Consider the following 21369-nt stretch of genomic DNA (forward strand, 5'->3'; position numbering starts at 1 on the left):
CTCCAACAACACAGTTCAAAAGCACCAATTCTTCTGTGCTCAGCTTTCTTTATACTCCAACTCTCACATCCATACATGACTACCAGAAAAACCATAGCCTTGACTAGATGGACCTTTGTTGATAAAGTAATATCTCTGCCTTTTAATATGCTGTCTAAGTTGGTCATAACTTTCCTTCCAAGGAGTAAGCGTCTTTTAATTTCATGGCTGAAATCACCATCTGCAGTGATTTTGGAGCCCAGAAAAATAATGTCAGCCACTGTTTCCACATCTATTTGCCATGAAGTGATGGGACCAGATGCCATGATCTTTGTTTTCTGAATGTTGAGCTTTAAGCCAACTTTTTCACTCTCCTCTTTCACTTTCATCAAGAGGCTCTTTAGTTCTTCTTCACTTTCTGCCATAAGGGTAGTGTCATCTGCATATCTGAGGTTATTGATATTTCTCCCGGCAATCTTGATTCCAGCTTGTGCTTCTTCCAGCCCAGCATTTCTCATGATGTACTCTGCATGGAAGTTAAATAAGCAGGGTGACAATATATAGCCTTGACATACTCCTTTTCCTATTTGGAACCAGTCTGTTGTTCCATGCCCAGTTCTAACTGTTGCTTCCTGACCTGCATACAGGTTTCTCAAGAGGCATTTCTCAATCAGACATTAGTGAAACAAATATTCATAACTGAAATTATGGCCATAAATGAGTGGTGATTATTTTCTTATGCTCCTCTCTCCATGGAATTCTCTGGGCAAGAATACTGGAGTGGTAGCTATTTCCTTCTTCAGGGCATCTTCTCGACCCAGGGTTCAAACCCAGGTCTCCCACACTGCAGGCAGATTCTTTCCTGTCTGAGCCATCAGGAAACCCTTATATTCTTATAATATGGGCTAAATATTTGTGTCTGCCCCACCAAAGTTCATATGCTTAAGTCCTAATCCCAATTTGATGGTATTTAGAGGTAGGACATTTGTGAGGTAATCAAGTCTTGAGCAGGGAGCTTTCATGAATGGAATTAGCACCCTTATATGAAGAGACATGAGAGAAAGAATCTTTCTTCCTCACCATGGGAAAATACAGCAAGAAGATGGCCATCTATAAAGCAGGAAGAGGGTCTTCATCAGACAGACTATGCCAGCTCCTTGATATGAGACTTCCCAACCTTCAGAATTGTAGGAGATAACTGTTGTTTAAGCCACCCAGTTTATAGCATTTTGTTACAGTACTTTGAACTGACTTGAACACGTTGCAAAGAAACAACTAACTAGTTACAGAATCTGAGAAAACAAGATACAAGTATATGAAATTGTGGTATGCTTTCTTACAAAGATACACGTGAGACTCTACATCAAGCAATGAAATTGAGGAAATGTTTGCCAGATCGTTTGACAAAATCATAAATTTCTAAGTGATTAGGGTCAATATGACCAATTATTTCATTAACTATTATTAAGGCATTAGTCGTATATTCTTTTTCTTTTATTGGTATATAAATGCTACATCTTAAAATTGATGATATTTTATATTTAATTAAAAAGAGATAAGAGAGCAACAGAATTTTCCAGAACTGATGAAAAACATCAATCCATGTATGCTGCTGCTGCTAAGTCGTTTCAGCCGTGTCTGCTCTGCAGCCCCATAGACAGCAGCCCACCAGGCTCCTCTGTCCACAGGATTCTCTAGGCAAGAATACTGGAGTGGGTTGCCATTTCCTTCTCCCAATCCATGTATACAGGAAGCCAAAAGTTCCCAAGCAGTATAAATAAAAGGAAATCCACACTTAAAACACATTATCGTGAAACTGTTTAAAACCAAAAGGAAAGAGAAAGACCTTAAAAGCCATCAGGGCACAGTAGAGCGAGGGACAGAGGATTACCTTCAAAAGAAGCTCAGATACCAGGTTCATGGAGCGGAGAGTTCAATAATGTTCAGAATAGTAATTCTCCCCAGGTTGATTCATATATCAATTGCTACCAGATTTTCAGCAGTCTTTTAGCAGATATTGGCAAGATGATCCTAAAATGTGTTTAGAATTGCAAATTACATAAAATTACAAAATTTATATAGAATTCATATAGAACGCCAAAACAATTTTGAAAAAGACAAAGCTGGACAACATATGCTTCCCAATTTCAAAACTTGATATAAAGCTACTTCAGTAGTTGTGAACACAATGTAGTACTGGCACAAGGACAGACATGTAAATCACTAGAACAGAACTTATTTTCAATAAAGGTGCAAAAGAAATTCACTGAAGGAAAAGATACTCTTTTTAATTAACAGTACTAGGAAAGCTGTATATGCATATGCCAAAAGATAAAGTTACACCTTTATTTCACACTATACAAAATAAATCACAGATTTAAATGTTAGAGCCAAAACAAACTTTTAAAAGAAAACACAGGTGATTATCTTCAATACCTTAGGTTAAGCAAAAATTTCTTTAATATGACACCAAAAATATGGTGCATTCTTTAAAATCTGGTAAATTAAACCTCATCAAAATTCATATCCTTTACACTTCAAAAGATACTATTATGAAAATTAAAAGATAAGCAACAGATTGGGAGAAAATATTTGGTAAACATATATATTACAAAGGATTTGTGTACAAAATATGCCAAGAACTCTTTGAATACAAGACAACCCAATCAAAAATTGGGTAAAATTTCTGACAAAACATTTCACCAAAGAAGATATATGGGTGGCTAATAAACACACAAAAAGGTATTCTGTGTTCGTTTAGGAAAATGTAAATTAAAATCACAATGAGAAGCAATTTCATATCCATTAGGATGACTGTAATAGCTTTTTTTTTTTAAAGGATAATAACAAATGTTGGCAAGGATGTGGAAAAAAGGAGTCCTCATACTTTGCTGGTAGGAACACAAAATAATGCAACTACTTTGGAAAGTTTTGCAGTCTCATTAAGAGTTAAAAATAAATTTTCCAAATGACTGAACGATTTTACACCTAGGTATCTACCCAAGAGAAATGAAAATATGTATTTACACAAAGACATACATGGATCCTCTTGGCAGCATTATTCATATTCATAGTCAAAAACTATAAAAAACTAAATGTGCATCAACTGATGAATGGGCAGACATGATGTAGTATATGCATACAGTGGAACACTACTCATCAATAAAAAGAACAAATTACTAACACATGCTTCAACATACGAACCTGAAAAATATTATTCTAGGGGAAAAGGGTGGGGGGAGGAACAGACTGGGATTTGGGGATTGGTATGTACATGCTACTATATGCAAAATAGTTAACCAACAAAGACCTACTATATAGCACAGGGAATTCTGCTCAATATTCTATAATAAGCTAAATGGAAAAAGAATTCTAAAAAGAGTAAATATATGTATATGGATGACTGAATCACCTTGCTGAACACCTGAAACTAATACAGCACTGTTAATTAACTCCAATATAAAATAAAAATTTTTTAATAGAAATAAAAATTGAAAATACATAAAAATGTTAATATTAAACAGTAACATTACACAAATGAAAGTGCAATAAATCATCCGAATGAAATTATCATATATAGAAGTTATTTTCATACTTAAGCATATTTTAATATTTCAGAAGCTTTCATAATTTTCATAAATGAATGATGATAGTGAATACTTACTGAGTACACCGAACAGTTAGACATCAAAGACTTCCAGTGTGGAAACATATATGTATTATTCTAAGTCAAAGAATACCAACACAAGAGACCACATATTGTGTGATTTGATTTATATGAAATTTCCAGGAAAGAAAAATCTACAGAGAAAGAAAATAGATTAATATTGTCCAGGGTAAGAAGAATGGATAGAAGTTACCAAAGGGGAAAGTCATGGGGGATAAGTCACTCAGTCGTGTCCGACTCTTTGTGACCCCATGGACTGTAGCCTATCAGGCTCCTCCATCCATGGGATTCTCCAGGCAGGAATACTGGAGTGGGTTGCCATTTCCTTCTCCAGGAGATCTTCCCAACCCAGGAATTGAACCCGGGTCTCCCACATTGTAGGCAGACACTTAACAGTCTGAGCCACCGGGGAAGTCATATTAACTGATACACACTACTATATACAAAATAGATAAATAACAAGGACCTACAATATAGCACAGGAAATTGTACTAAATATCTGGTAATAATCTACAATAGAAAAGAATCTGAAAAAGAATATACATATGTACACACATGACTGGATCACTCTCTGTACACTTGGAATACAACATTGTGAATCAACTGTACTTAAACTTATGAAAAAGGAGAGGGAATGGAGATTAACAATTAATGAACATAGAGGTGACAGAAGTGCCTGAAATCTGATCAATGGTGAAGGGTGCACAATTTGTTAAATTTACTAAAAAAGAAAAGTCATTAAATAAATACTTACAATGGCTGAAATGATATACTCCAAAGCTATAGATACATACATATATGTATATAAACATATATGACTATACATACATATATACATATATGAACATCAGACTGATAATTCATGTCACAAAAACAACAGTGAAAACCAGAAAACAAGACACTGAGATCTTATACACGATGACAAACAAAATTGCCATCCCTGAATTTTATTCCCAGTGAAATATATTTAAAGAATTAACACAAAACAGAGACTTCTTCAGGCTTCCCTGATAGCTCAGCTGGTAGAGAATCTGCCTTCAATGCAGGAGACACCAGTTCAATTCCTGGGTCAGGAAGATCCCCTGGAGAAGGGAGAGGCTGCCCACTCCAGTATTCTTGGGCTTCTCTGGTGGCTCAGATGGTAAATAATCTGCCTGCAATGTGGGAGATCCTGAGTTGGGAAGACTCCCCCGGAGGAGGGATGGCAACACACTCCAATATTCTTGCCTGGAGAATCCCCTTGGACAGAGAGGCCTGGTGGGCTAAAGTCCATGAGGCCACAAAGAGTCAGACAAGACTGCGTAACTAAGCACACACACACACACACAGAGCCTTCAGAACAATAAAACTGGAGTTTGTAATCAGCAGATACTCTAGAAGAAGTGCTAAAGAATAAACTACAGGTAACAGAAGTGAGCGACTAAGCTAACCATCAGACAATCACCCTCATCTCCCACGCTAGTAAGGTCATGCTTAAATGCTTGCATGCAAGGCTTCAGCATTATGCAAAGCAAGAACTTTCAGATGTCCAACCTGAGTTTAGAAAAGGAAGATGAACCAGAGATCAAATTGCCAACATTCACTGTACTATAGAGAAAGCAAGAGAATTTCAGAAAAACATCTATTTCTGTTTCATCGACTACACTAAAGCCTTTAACTGTGTGGATCATGACAAACTGTGGAAAGCTCTTAGAAAGATGGGAATACCAGACCATCTTACCTGCCTCCTGAGAAACCTGTATGCAGGTCAAAAAGCAGCAGTTAGAACCCTGTATGGAATAACTGGCTCAAGATCAAGAAAGGAGTTCTACCGGGCTGTCTGCTGTCACCCTGTTTGTTTAATCTATACGCTGAGCACATCATGAGAAATGACGGGCTGGATGCAAGTTGGAAATGCAAGTTGGAATCAACTTAGGCAGGAGAAACATCAGCAACCTCAGATATGCAGACGATACCACTCTAATGGCAGTAGGCGAAGAGAAACTAAAGATTCTCTTGATGAGGGTGAAGGAGGAGAGTGAAAGAGCCGGCTTAAGACTAAATATTGAAAAAACTATGATCATGGCATCCAGCCCCATTACCGTATGTCAAATAAAAGAGGAAAAAGTGGAAATAGTGACAGATTTCCTCTACTTGGCCTCCAAAATCACTATGGACGGTGACCACAGCCATGAAATCAGATGATAATTGTTTCTTGGCAGGAAAGCAATGACAGATCTAGACAGCATGTTGAAAAGGTATGTATAGTCAAGGCTACGGTCCTCCCAGTGGAAGCTGGGACTGCAAAGAAGATAGAACGCCAAAGAACTGATGCCTTCAAACTGTGGTGCTAGAGAAGACTGTTGAAAGTCCCTTGGATAGCAAGGAGATCAACCTTAAGGGATATCAACCCTGAATATTCACTGGAAGGACTGATGACGAAGCTGAAGCTCCAGTATTTCGGTCATCTGATGCAAACTGACGACTCACTGGAAAAATCCCTGATGTTGGGAAAGATTGAGGGCAGAAGAAGAAGAGGGCATCAAACGATGAGATGGCTGGCTGGCATCATCGAGGCAATGAACATGAACTTGGGCAAACTCTGGGAGATTGTGAGGAACAGGGAGGCCTGGCATGCTGCAGTCCATGGGGTCGCAAAGAGTCAGACATGACTGGGCAACCACACAACAACAAGCAGGAATGAGCTCCCAGACAAAAGAGCTAACATGCAAGAAAGAACCAGCAACAAATAAAGTGACAAATATGTGAGTATATGTATATAAATATCAAGTATAAAAATTAGTAATAATAAAGTTTCATGGGGTTAAAAATAAACATTAAACAACAATTTTCAGGAGAGGGGGAACTGGGGTTAAAGTGTCTTTATATTATCGAGAAGGAAGCTAAAAGTAATGATAATAACTTGTTGCTGCTGCTGCTGCTGCTAAGTCGCTTCAGTCATGTCTGACTCTGTGTGACCCCACAGACGGTAGCCCACCAGGCTCCACCGTCCCTGGGATTCTCCAGACAAGAATACTGGAGTGGGTTGCCATTTTCTTCTCCAATGCATGAAAGTGAAAAGCCAAAGTGAAGTCGATCAGTCATGTCTGACTCTTAGCGACCCCATGGACTGCAGCCTACCAGGCTCCTCCATCCATGGGATTTTCCAGGCAAGAGTACTGGAGTGAGTTGCCACTGCCTTCTCCAATAATAACTTGAGACTCTGATAGTTATGTTTATTATAACTTCCAGAGTAACCAATAAGTGAATAGAAACAGAATGTATAACTTCTAAATTATTAGAGGGAAAATAAAATCATTTTAAAAAATTATCCATTGTAGGGCTTCCCTGGTGGCTCAGATGGTAACGAATCTGAGAGATGCAATGTGACCTGCCTGCAATGTGGGAGACTTGGGTTCAATCCCTGGGTTGGGAAGATCCCCTGGAGGAGGGCATTGCAACCCAGTATTCTTGCCTGGAGAATCTCATGGACAGAGGAGCCTGGCAGGCTGCAGTCCATGGAGCCTCAAAGAGTTGGACACAACTGAGCGACTAAGCACAGAAGACAGCACTCTGTATTAGTCAAGGTTACCCAGAGAAACAGAACCCAAACCAGTAGGGTTTGTCATGTGTGTTACATGTGTGTGTCAAGAGAGAGAAAGAAATACTTATTATAAGAAACTGGCCAATGCAATTATGGAAGCTGACAAGACCCAAGATTTACAGTCAGCAACCTGGAGACCCAGGAGAGCTGATGGTATAGTTCCAGTCCAAGTCCAAAGGCCTAAGAAGCAGGAAAGTCAATGATATGATTCTAGTCTGAAAGCCAGTAGGTTTGGGACATAGGAAGATGTTTCAGGTTGAGTCTGATTGTGGGGAAAAAGCAAATGTCCCAGCTCAAAGGCAATAATGCAGTAGGAGTTCCTTCTTACTCACCCTTTTTGATCTCTTTAAATCTTTAACAGATTGGATGAGACACACCCATATTGAGGAGGGCAATATACTTTACTCAACCTACCAACTCAAATGTTAATCTCATTCAGAATGTTTGATAAAACATCTGGGCACCCTGTGGCCTGGTCAAGCTGACTCATTAAATTAATCATCACATCAAACCAAAAGAAAGCAAAAACGGAGAGCAAAACAGAAAAGACACGTCAAATATAAAGTGAAAAATTGGACACCAAAGCCTACCACATCAGTAAATGCATTGAATGTGATCAAATTTAAACCCTTAGAATCAACTAGATGTCTGATAGAAGGTATATTAATTCAATCCACTGATTCACTAACATCTACTATGCGTTATGTACTATTTTAAGTACATAGACACAACAGTGGAAAAAAAGCAATCAGATTACAGAATAATAAACAGGCTGCGACAGGTGCACTAAGCGCAGGTGGCTGCAACCCGCGTACTAAGCGCAGGCGGCTGTGCTAAGCGTGGCCAAGAGGAATTACCCCACGTCCAAGGTCAGGGGCAGAAGCCAGGAGGACCCCATGACTGAAGGGCGGTGGCCAAGAGGAGTTACCCCATGTCCGAGGTTAGGAGCAGCAGCCGACAGTGCCAGGCTGTGACGGTACAGGAACGGCCAAGAGGAGCTACCCCGTGTCAGAGGTCAGCGGTGTCGGCCGGGAGGAGCAACCCCACACCCAAGGACTGGTGGCTGCACAGGCGCAGGAGGGCCTAGAGGAGCCATCCCACGTTGAAGGTCAGGAAGGGCACTGGTGAGGAGATACCCATCATCCAAGGTAAGGAGCAGCGGCTGTGCTTTGCTGGAGCAGCCGTGAAGAGATACCCCACACCCAAGGTAAGAGAAACCCAAGTAAGATGGTAGGTGTTGCAAGAGGGCATCAGAGGGCAGACACACTGAAACCATACTCACAGAAAACTAGTCAATCTAATCACACTAGGACCACAGCCTTGTCTAACTCAATGAAACTAAGCCATGCCCGCAGGGCAACCCAGGGTGGGCGGGTCATGGTGGAGAGGTCTGACAGAATGTGGTCCACTGGAGAAGGGAATGGCAAATCACTTCAGTATTCTTGCCTTGAGAACCCCATGAACACTATGAAAAGGCAAAATGATAGGACACTGAAAGAGGAACTCCCCAGGTCAGTAGGTACCCAATATGCTACTGGAGATCAGTGGAGAAATAACTCCAGAAAGAATGAAGGGATGGAGCCAAAGCAAAAACAATACTCTGTTGTGGATGTGACTGGTGATAGAAGCAAGATCTGATGCTGTAAAGAGCAATATTGCATAGGAACCTGGAATGTCAGGTCCATGAATCAAGGCAAATTGGAAGTGGTCAAACAAGAGATGGCAAGAGTGAACTTCGACATTCTAGGAATCAGCGAACTAAAATGGACTGGAATGGGTGAATTTAACTCAGATGACCATCATATCTACTACTGCGGGCAGGAATCCCTCAGAAGAAATGGAGTAGCCATCATGGTCAACAAAAAGAGTCTGAAATGCAGTACTTGGATGCAATCTCAAAAATGACTGAATGATCTCTGTTCATCTCCAAGGCAAACCATTCAATATCACAGTAATCCAAGCCTATGCCTCAACCAGTAATGCTGAAGAAGCTGAAGTTGAACGATTCTATGAAGACCTACAAGACCTTTTAGAACTAACACCCAAAAAAGATGTCCTTTTCATTATAGGGGACTGGAATGCAAAAGTAGGAAGTCAAGAAACAGCTGGAGTAATAGGCAAATTTGGCCTTGGAATGTGAAATGAAGCTGGGCAAGGACTAATAGAGTTCTGCCAAGAAAATGCACTGGTCATAGCAAACACCCTCTTCCAACAACACAAGAGAAGACTCTACACATGGACATCACCAGATGGTCAACACCGAAATCAGATGGATTATATTCTTTCCAGGCAAAGATGGAGAAGCTCTATATAGTCAACAAAAACAAGACCAGGAGCTGACTGTGGCTCAGATCATAAACTCCTTATTACCAAATTCAGACTTAAATTGAAGAAAGCAGGGAAAACCGCTAGACCATTCAGGTATGACTTAAATCAAATCCCTTATGATTATACAGTGGAAGTGAGAAATAGATTTAAGGGCCTAGATCTGATAGATAGAGTGCCTAATGAACTATGGAATGAGGTTCGTGACATTATACAGGAGACAGGGATCAAGACCATCCCGGTGGAAAAGAAATGCAAAAAAGCAAAATGGCTGTCTGGGGAGGCCTTACAAATAGCTGTGAAAAGAAGAGAAGCGAAAAGCAAAGGAGAAAAGGAAAGATATAAGCATCTGAAGCAAGGTTTCAAAGAATAGCAAGAAGAGATAAGAAAGCCTTCCTCAGCGATCAATGCAAAGAAATAGAGGAAAAGAACAGAATGGGAAAGGCTAGAGATCTCTTCAAGAAAATTAGAGATACCAAGGGAACATATCATGCAAAGATGGGCACAATAAAGGACAAAAATGGTATAGACCTAACAGAAGCAGAAGATACTAAGAGGTGGCAAGAATACACAGAAGAACTGTACAAAAAAGATCTTCACGACCAAGATAATCACGATGGTGTGATCACTCATCTAGAGCCAGACATCCTGGAATGTGAAGTCAAGTGGGCCTTAGAAAGCATCACTACGAACAAAGCTAGTGGACGTGATGGAATTCCAGTTGAGCTCTTTCAAATCCAGAAAGATGATGCTGTGAAAGTGCTGCACTCAATATGCCAGCAAGTTTGGAAAACTCAGCAGTGGCCACCGGACTGGAAAAGGTCAGTTTTCATTCCAATCCCAAAGAAGGGCAATGCTAAAGAATGCTCAAACTACTGCACAATTGCACTCATCTCACATGCTAGTAAAGTAACGCTCAAAACTTCCAAGCCAGGCTTCAGCAATACGTGAACCGTGAACTTCCTGATGTTCAAGCTTGTTTCAGAAAAGGCAGAGGAACCAGAGATCAAATTGCCAACATCCGCTGGATCATTGAAAAAGCAAGAGAGTTCCAGAAAAACATCTATTTCTGCTTTATTGACTATGCCAAAGCCTTTGACTGTGTGGATCACAATAAACTGTGGAAAATTCTGAGAGAGACGGGAATACCAGACCACCTGACCTGCCTCTTGAGAAACCTGTATGCAGGTCAGGAAGCAACAGTCAGAACTGGACATGGAACAACAGACTGGTTCCAAATAGGTAAAGGAGTATGTCAAGGCTGTATATTGTCACCCTGCTTATTTGACTTATATGCAGAGTATATAAGTTTCATGAGAAACACTGGACTGGAAGAAACACAAGCTGGAATCAAGATTGCCGGGAGAAATATCAATAACCTCAGATATGCAGATGATACCACCCTTATGGCAGAAAGTGAAGAGGAACTAAAAAGCCTCTTGATGAAAGTGAAAGTGGAGAGTGAAAAAGTTGGCTTAAAGCTCAACATTCAGAAAACGAAGATCATGGCATCTGGTCCCATTACTTCATGGGAAATAGATGGGGAAACAGTGGAAACAGTGTCAGACTTTATTTTTCTAGGCTCCAAAATCACTGCAGATGGTGACTGCAGCCATGAAATTAAAAGACACTTACTCCTTGGAAGAAAAGTTATGACCAACCTAGATAGCATATTCAAAAGCAGAGACATTACTTTGCTGACTAAGGTCCATCTAGTCAAGGCTATGGTTTTTCCTGTGGTCATGTATGGATGTGAGAGTTGGACTGTGAAGAAGGCTGAGCACTGAAGAATTGATGCTTTTGAAGTGTGGTGTTGGAGAAGACTCTTGAGAGTCCCTTGGACTGCAAGGAGATCCAACCAGTCCATTCTGAAGGAGATCAGCCCTGGGATTTCTTTGGAAGCAATGATGTTAAAGCTGAAACTCCAGTACTTTGGCCACCTCATGCGAAGAGCTGACTCATTGGAAAAGACTCTGATGCTGGAAGGGATTGGGGGCAGGAGGAGTAGGGGACAACAGAGGATGAGATGGCTGGATGGCGTCACTGACTCAATGGACGTGAGTCTGAGTGAACTCCAGGAGCTGGTGATGGACGGGGAGGCCTGGCGTGCTGCGATTCATGGGGGCGCAAAGAGTCGGACACTACTGAGCGACTGAACTGAACTGATTTTGTATTCATTTTCATCTATCTATAATCCCTTCCTCCCTTTTAAAAAGACTGTGCTTATTTATAATTAAAAACATTTTATAAAACAGGTTAATATAAAATTAAAGACAAAGGAAGCTCAATAATTACATGAACAAATTCAGGGGTAAAGAATTCGCCTGCCAACACAAGAGATGTGGGTTCAATCCCTGAGTCAAAGATCCCCTGGAGAAGGAAATGGCAACCCACTCCAGTTTTCTTGCCTAGGAAATCCCATGGACAGAGAAGCCTGGTGGGCTACAGTCCCTGGGGTTACAAAAGTTCAACACAACGTAGCAACTAAACAGCAACAAGAACATGGTTAAACAAGCAACCACACATGAGGAAATCACTAAAAGTAAGTAGTATCAGTATTAAAACTTGAGCTAATAGGCATCCAAGGCAAAAAGGGAAATAGCACAACTTAGTCACCTACCTACCAAAAATTGTATATTCAATAGAACACACAAACTCATTTAGCCCTAAAGTATAATGAAAATGAACAGAGAGCCTTATATTCTGAGAAATATATAATTATATAGGCTGTTCCAAGAGATCCAGTAGCCAACTTAAGAAGCTTCATACAAATACAAGTTGGGTACGATAGGAGAAAAACATGGGCCTCATATTCAGACAGGAGAAGGCAATGGCACCCCACTCCAGTACTCTTGCCTGGGAAATCCCATGGACCGAGGAGCCTGGTGTGCTGTAGTCCGTGGGGTCGCTGAGAGTTGGACACGACTCAGTGACTTCACTTTCACTTTTCACTTTCATGCATGGAGAAGGAAATGGCAACCCACTCCAGTGTTCTTGCCTGCAGAATCCCAGGGACGGCAGAGCCTGGTGGGCTGCCGTCTATGGGGTCGCAAAGAGTCAGACACGACTGAAGCGACTTAGCAGCAGCATATTCAGACAGAACTGAGTTTCAGACATATTCCATGCCAGGCTGGATGAATCAGAAAGTGGATTCAAGATTGCTGAGAGAAATATCAACAACTTGAGATATGCAGATGATACCACTCTAATGGCAGAAGGCAGAAAGCAAAGAGGGACTAAAGAGCCTTTTGATGAGGGTGAGTGACGAGTGTGAAGAAGCTGGCTTAAAACTCAACATTCAAAAAACTGAGATCATTGCATCCTGCCCCATCACTTCATGGCAAATAGATGGGGGAAAAGTGGAAATAGTGACAGATTTTATTTTCTTAGGCTTCAAAATCACTGTGGACAGTGACTGCAGCCATGAAATTAAAAGACGCTTTCTCCTTGGGAGAAAAGCTATGGCCAACCTAGACAGCATATTAAAAAGCAGAGACATCACTTTGCTTTTTCCAGTAGTCATGTACACATGTTAGAGGTGGACCATAGAGAAAGCTGAGTGTCCAAGAACTGATGTTTTCGAATTGTGGTGCTGGAGAAGACTCTTGAGAGTCCCTTGCACTGCAAAGAGATCAAACCAGTCAATCCTAAAGGGAATCAACCCTAAATATTCACTGGAAGGACTGATGCTGAAGCTGAAGCTCCAATACTTTGGCCACCTGATGCAAAGAGCTGATTCATTGCAAAAGACCCTGATGCTGGGAAAGACAAAAGGGAGACAACAGAGGATGAGGTGTTTGGGTGGAATCACCGACTCAATAGACATGAATCTGAGCAAACTCCGGGAGATACTGAAGAACAGGAGAGCCTGGCATGCTGAAGTCCATGGGGTCACAAGGAGTCAGACACAACTTAGCAACTGAACAACAACATTTTTCATCACCTACAGTCTGTACAAACCTGGCAAGTTACTTAACCTTTCTGAAATCAATTTCCTCATCTCTAAAACAGAAGTATGAATGAAGGAATTAGAGAGATGTTTTATAAAGTATCTAGCATATAATAATTTCTCAATTTAAAAAAAAGAGTTATTATTATTATTATAGCACCTACTCATAAACATAGGGGCAATGTAAACTGATACAGAGAGGAGTTTCTACTTATAGATCAAAGTGTATGGTGCTTAAAGAATAGTCAGTTCCACAGTACCAATGAACTAAAATATGAACAAAAGTAATATAAATGAAGAGAAAGTTGACTATTGGACACAAATCATAAGGTTTGTGTATATACATTTGCATAAGGCAAGTCAAAGGAAAACTGGGCTTTTGTCAAGTGGGTTCATCTTTGGGTTAACAACCACTTTTTGCCTTTTTCCTAAGCATAAACATTAACCAGTAAACTACGTAAGGGAAGAGTCCATGCATGGTTTTCCATGCCATCTTTCCCAGTATAGACACATTCAGAGCACTCAATATTTGTTAATCAAAAAATGGGTATCAGCTATTATCTCTGGAACTGATAGTTTTCATTTCAAGAACGTTGTCTAATATATTTTGCAGTGATAGTTTGACTCTATGCATTTCTGTGACTTGTGACATAAACAGGTTTTTTAAATGACCAACTCTGACAGCTAATTTTATGTGTCAACTTGGCTATGCTATAATACTCAATTATAGATGGGGAAACAATGGAAACAGTAAGAGATTTTATTTTTGGAGTCTCCAAAATCACTGCAGATGATGACTGCAGCCATAAAATTAAAAGACACTTGCTCCTTGGAAGAAAAGCTATGACCAACCTAGACAGCATATTAAAACGCAGAGATATTACCCTGCCAACAAAGGTCTGTCTAGTCAAAGCTGTGGTTTTTCCAGTAGTCAGGTATGGATATGAGAGTTGGACTATAAAAAAAGCTGAGCATCGAAGAATTGATGTTTTTGAACTGTGGTGTTGGAGAAGACTCTTGAGAGTCCCTTGGACTTCAAGGAGATCAAACCAGTCAATCCTAAAGGAAATCAGTCCTGAATATTCGTTGGAAGGACTGATGTTGAAGCTGAAACTCCAATACATTGGCCACCTGATTCAAAGAACTGACTCAGTAGAAAAGACCCTGATGCTGGGAAAGATTGAAGACAGGAGGAGAAGGGGATGATAGAGGATGAGATAGTTGGATGGTATAACCGACTCAGTGGACATGAGTTTGAGCAACGCTCCAGGAGTTGGTGATGGACAGGGAAGCCTGGCGTGCTGCAGTCCATGGGATCAAAAAGAGTTGGACACAACTGAGCGACTGAACTGAACTGAATTAATCAAACACTAAGTTAGGTGTTACTATGAAGGTATTCTGTAAATCTTGTTACCATCTCCAATCAGCTGACTTTAGGTAACAGAAATTATCTTCAGTAACTTGGGTGAGCCTCATCCCATGAGTTGAAGGCCTTAAGAGCAAAAATTGTAGGTCCCAGGCAAGAAGAAATTCTTCCCCCAGGCTGCAGCATTATCTTCTGCCTATCTTCTGCAAACTTGCCCTACAGAATTTAGGCTTGACGGTCCCCTCAATCAAGTGAGCCACTTTCTTAAGATAAATCATAAATGTATGTGTGTATATGTATATGTTATATATATATATATATATATATATATATATAGAGAGAGAGAGAGAGAGAGAGAGAGAGAGAGGTTCTGTTTCCCTGGGGAGCCCTAATACACCACTGAATTGAATGATTTGTTTGAGGCTTTAAAGTACTAAGTCAACATCAAAAGTAGAATACACCAAAAATAATATTGTGTGTTGCTTTTGACCTACAGTTTTAAGTAAAACAAAATGTGTCTTTTCTATTCTTCTTTGATATCAATGCTTAAGTACTGATTCCAACCAGCATCTATCATCTTCAAAATTCAAGTCCCTTGAACATTTTTGCATAATAAGATAGAGAGTTCTCAGTATCAAAACCATGTACTATTTTTTAACCATATGTCATTAAATCCAATAGAAAGGAATTTCTTTAAAAATTCTTTTAAAGATTATCCATAACATTAATAGCCTAAGACTTAAATCATATAACATGCACTAATACCCTATTAGTGTTCATATAATAAAAAGTAAGATATAATTGTGTACTCCACACCTACTTTTTGTTTGGTTGGTTGGGGGTTTTTTTAATTTATTTATTTTAATTGGAGGCTAATTACTTTACAATACTGTACTGGTTTTGCCATACATTGACATGAACCCACCAAGGGAGGTGGGAGGGGATTCAGGATGGGGAACACATGTACTCCACACCTATTAATCCTTAGTTCCACTCCTCAGCATATACCTACATGAGAGAAATAAAGAGCTTATCAAATCTACGCCAAGGAAGGATTTAACCAAAAATATTCAAAAGGGCCATATATTTTAATACATCAGATGCTAAAGATTCACTTTATATTATTAGGATAAAAACTGCTACTTTTATTGTACAAAACTAGAAAAGGTACACCAATGTAATGTTGATAGTGAGAAATGTAATATATATTTATGTAATAGAGATACTTGGAACATGTTACAAAAATGCAAATTTTATTTTCCTATATGTACATTTAGTGATAAAAGAATTGGAGATTAAATGTCAAGGGTTAAAGTGTAAACTGGAACAAAAGCCTTTGGCGTATTTTATTTACACTGAACATTCTGCCCTGTTAAATACTCATCTAGAAATGTAAACACCAGAAATTTATTCTTATGTATTTTGCTTCATTTTTCCCATAATTTACAGACACTTCCATTCTCTCTCACTCTACTAATGCTAAATTTTTCAAGTGAATCAATTAATAGAAGCAATCAGGTTATGTATCACAAAATGTAGACAATCTAGAAATCTATTTTACTTAGTCAACATAAACAAATGATTAAAATAATTCCATTTCTGTGACTTTAAAAAATGTTCTTGTGTCCTCCTTTCCATGCTAGTCTTCTTCTAGTCCTAAGTCTTATAGCCAGGTCACAGCAACAAAAGCCCATTTTACCATCTATTGCTTACCTCAGTATACCTAAAGAAATATAATCAATGTTTCTAGATTTCAAATGTACAGCTATGTCACAGAAGTAAAAAGCACTGAGCCACGCTGGAAAATGACAGTATTTTATGGCCTCACTTTAGTTTATGGTCATTTCACAAAATCTACCAAAGTCATAAAAGATTTAAAGTTTGTTTCTCTACTGATAAAATTAATAAGTTGATCCTTTGCCTTCTCATTTCTAATTACTAATTCTGCAATTTCAATTCTACTAGAATGGTTTATATTGTTAAAAACATCTTTGGAGAATTAATCTTTTGGTCATAATTTTTAAATGAATAATTGATTAAATATATAATTCACTGCCTAATCAGGAATAAAACTTTAATCCCATAAAAGATGTTTAATAGCAATTTTAACTACTAAGCACATAATTAATGGTGTTAGGGGACAAAAATTAAATTTCAAGGTGACTAAAGCATAAATTCAAGAACTGCAGACAATTCTAGAGTAACATAACATTAAAACTAAAAGATGATAGCTATGTTTATAAAATTATATGTAATTATAACTTACTATCCACCTTTTCACATAAATTAATATAACATAAGATTTTATTCAGAAAAAAAACTTTTGTAAAACATTTTTAAAGGCCATGAAAGAGCAATAAAACAATTTTTGGTTCTAATTTAAATGAATCTTATTCATAAAAGAATAAGCAAAGAAAGTTAAAAGGCATTGGAACTCTTAAGATATTAATTACTGTGCATTTACATAGAGAGAAATTATGACAGTACAATTCCATGACCCTTCTATGTGCAAAGCTTCCATTAACTTTGATTTTGCCTTTATAAGCAAGAATTACTTCATCATATATAATATTTTTATTAGTAAGAGAATCTCATAATAATACTGTTAAGCAATTGAGGCCCTCCATACTCAAGCCTCAGAGTTTTCAACGAAGGGACCATACTTTTACTATGGCAATGACTGAATTTTGTGCAAAATTCTCAAATTTTGAATATATCACATTATGGAGCATTCATTTTATTTTTCAATTGCTTGGGTGGATAGAATCAAAGGAAATGCAATTATATTTCAGGAATTTTCCACCATTCAATTGCCAGTGTAGTTATGCATGAAGAACTCTAAGTCAAAAGAAAACAGAATACATTTGAAAGCAGAATTGACCTCCTTTATTTGGTTTTACAAATGAAAAGATTCAAGATTCAGGTCACTTTTCCCTACTCAAAAAAAGACCTATTAATAAGCATTAAAATGCTTCACATTTTACAGTCTGCAATATCATTGCTTCATTATGAATTAGGTATTTAGGAGAAAACGCATTTCCTACAAAGAATTGTACAAAAATATACAGTTTCTCCAACATGCATTTTTTTAAATACTAAGAAAGAAATGTAACTGTTGTTTTCTGCAACCTAGGCTCAGGCAACTGCCCAAGCAGCCTATGGGGGACTGATATCAATAGGAGTTTTATACCTGATGGAAAATCATTCTAAAGATTTTTTTTTTATCTGAAAAATAACGGCATCACTGCGATTTCCACCCTGGGATACAGAAGCGGGAATTACATTGTGTTGTTAAAATGTTAGCAACCGCATTTCATTTTTTGAAAAGGCAATTTAGTTTTCCTGAAGTAAAGAGTTGATTATATCCCTTATTACTGTTACAAGAATTTGATATATCACAAAGTATGAATTACAGCATGTGCCAACTATCAACCAGGAAAAATGAACCTGATTCATAATTCACTTTGAGAATGCCTAGTTAGTCAATCAAGTGATTTGTAATCATGAAGGTTGCCAGAAATGGAATGAATAATGAGCCACAGTAAAATCCCTGGATTTTTTTTTTAGTATTCTTATTTCATTATATGACTTTTATTGCCATTTTTGATCGCTGTTTCTCAGCAGCACAAATTAAATTGCACATATTTACTTAGAAGTTTTTGACTATTAAATAGGCTAAAGAATATACAAGTTGAATGACCAGAGTATTTAATGTCTCCCTACAAAATTAAAAGTCTTAGTGATTATAGCTTTATCACAGAAAATTTCATTATCTTCCAACTCCCTCAACAGTTACCTTATTTAATTTAAATTATTTCGTGAAAATGCTATTTCTGGATAGCTTATTGTAGTTCAGAATACTTTTTCAAGTTGTTTCTATATAGTCTAAAATCATTTAGCAGAATTTTGTTAATATCAGAAGCCTTAAACCTCCTTTAATATTGTCATTGCATACTATTTCCTCAGTTAAAACTATAACATAAGCTGATGGCCAAAGAACTTTTGATCTCTAACATATGTTATTAAATAATATATATTTATTGCTAAATATATATAATATTAATTATTATAATATACAGTCATATTGAATTATATGATAGATATATCTATAGTTATTAGTATAATCTTATTAAATTACAAATATAAAAAATATAAACCAACTTACAGCTTGGCATATCACTAAAGGGGTAATATGATAAATTAGTGTTTTTCAAAATGTAAAAATACTAAATTATGTAAGAATTTGTCACTCTGATAATATTGGCTATTATTAGCATGTTATAAGGATGGCATAACATAAGAACTACACAGTTGTAAAGCAAATAGAACTTTAAATGTGATAACAAATAGGCTCATTCTTTGTTGTATTTTCCATAATTTTCAAGCAAAAAAGTCTTTATCCAAATTTAGACTGATTATAACACCAGACCACCCATGGCTCTCCTTATAAGTAATAAGTCCTTAAGTCAAGACCTATTGTACTCATTACTGAAATCTAATACTTATGAAAACTTCAACTATTTAAATTTTGTGGACTAATTTCCCATAATAAATGCTCAAGATAACAAAATTCCAGGCATACACTATACTGACTCCAAGAAGTAAGGACAATTATGGTGAGACCTCAGGAAAGATACTGTTTTTCATTCTGGATAGTCCCTGAGAAGTATAGCAGCACTCTACCTTGGAATTCAATTTATCACCATTAGGTAAGAATCATCTTCCCTTTCCTACAGAGTTTAACCATTCATTCAACAAATGCTTAATAATAAGCATCCATTATGTGTCAGATACTGTGCTAAAAATGGGGGATGTAAAAATGAATCAAACACACAGCCTTTGTACTCACCCTTGAGAGACCCATAATCTAGTTAGAAAGATTCATACACGTAAACAAATAAAATAAAGGTTCTAGAATAGATCTATGTACTGGAAAGACTCAAAGAATGTAAGGTACAATGACAGAGGTCAGTAGTCACAAAAAGCTTGAGACAGATAACAAAGTTGAATCTTTATGAAAAGTCACTATTCGCCAGGAAGCAAGGAGAAAAGATCATAATGGTAAGAAGGAGAATATTAATAAAGAAGTGCCAAATAGCTAATTACCATAGGGTGACCACAAGCTACTCAGTTTAACTGAAGTTGACATGTAAAGAAAATACATGAAGTTGGGTGGTGAGGAGGAAGGCCACCAGAAGTGAGCCTGAAGTAAGCCTGAAATAGTATGTAACAGATCAATAACAAAAGTTCTATTTGTACACTAACAAAATATATGTCTTATAAACAATAGAAACTTTTGAAGAACTTTAAGCATAAAAATCACAGGGCCATAGGTTTCCATAATGTCTAAACAATTTATGTATTTGGCTTCCTTCACAATGGTCAAATTAACATTTTGCATTTTATTATGTAGCTGATGGAGAACGAATACCACTATTTTGTCCTACTTATTTTATATTCATATGTAAATAATCTCCCCAAACAAGGGTCTCGGACTCTAGCAGACTTGTGAATTGAACAGCAATTCTGAAGAGTGTGGCAAACACTAAAAACATACCAAGTTTACCAAGGAAGCATATCAAGATTCTACTTAGAGAAGTCATACATGTGATATATGTATGTGCATACACACATGACACGGATAATATACTGACTTTCAAACGTTATGTCCATGTAAAGTCACGAAAGCAAGTGTTTAACATAGACACATTCTGGTGTACCTCAATCAGTAGTACAAAATCACTATGAACTAGCCAGACTATGTTTAAAAATAAAGTACCCTAGTCCTGAATTGCATACATAAAAGCTTCATGCAGCTTAATGCAGCATTTATAAACAGGAACTCTGAGGTCAGAGAGTCCAGGGTTGGAATCCTGGATTAGCCACAATCTTACACCCTGGAGAAGGAAATGGCAACCCACTCCAGTACTCTTGCCCGGAAAATCCCATGGATGGAGGAGCCCAACAGGCTACAGTCCAATGGGGTCACAAAGAGTCAGACACGACTGAGTGACTTCACTTCACTTTATACAAATTATTAACGTCTTTGAGTCTTAGTTGCCTTATCTATAAGCCTGGGATAATTATTCCTGTCCCACAACACTGTTATGAAGATACAATGAGTACAGAAAGCACTTAGCACAGGGTTGAGCAAATATTAATTATTCAATAAATAGTATCTTATTATTACAGATAGAATAGAAATTATTCTAGTTGTGATAAACTCATTTATACACTAAAAAAATTTGGTTTATTTGCATATAGTTATTAAAGAAATTTCCAAAGTCTAGTCCAACTGAAAATATTTGATGTAGGCTTAATGTGAAAATAATAATATGAGAAAATCATCTAAAAACAATGTTTTAAAGGAAAGAGATTTTGAAAAATTCATCAAGTTATAATTAATTACTTACAGAGCATGGGAAGGGTGAGTCCAATCACTATAGGACTATTGGGAGCCTCTTTCAGGAAAAGGAAAACTACAGTCAAATCTTTTCTCC

General features: G+C 37.8%; 1 protein-coding gene across 1 annotated transcript in view; it reads right to left on the reverse strand.

Moving 5' to 3' along the window:
• Nucleotides 1-21369, reverse strand: part of LOC138441636 (serine/arginine repetitive matrix protein 3-like) — a 161202-nt gene that overhangs the window by 108241 nt on the left and 31592 nt on the right. The gene's annotated exons all lie outside the window — the stretch shown is intronic.

This window comes from Ovis canadensis, chromosome 5 (genome assembly GCF_042477335.2).
Source record: "Ovis canadensis isolate MfBH-ARS-UI-01 breed Bighorn chromosome 5, ARS-UI_OviCan_v2, whole genome shotgun sequence".
NCBI classification, from domain to species: domain Eukaryota; kingdom Metazoa; phylum Chordata; class Mammalia; order Artiodactyla; family Bovidae; genus Ovis; species Ovis canadensis.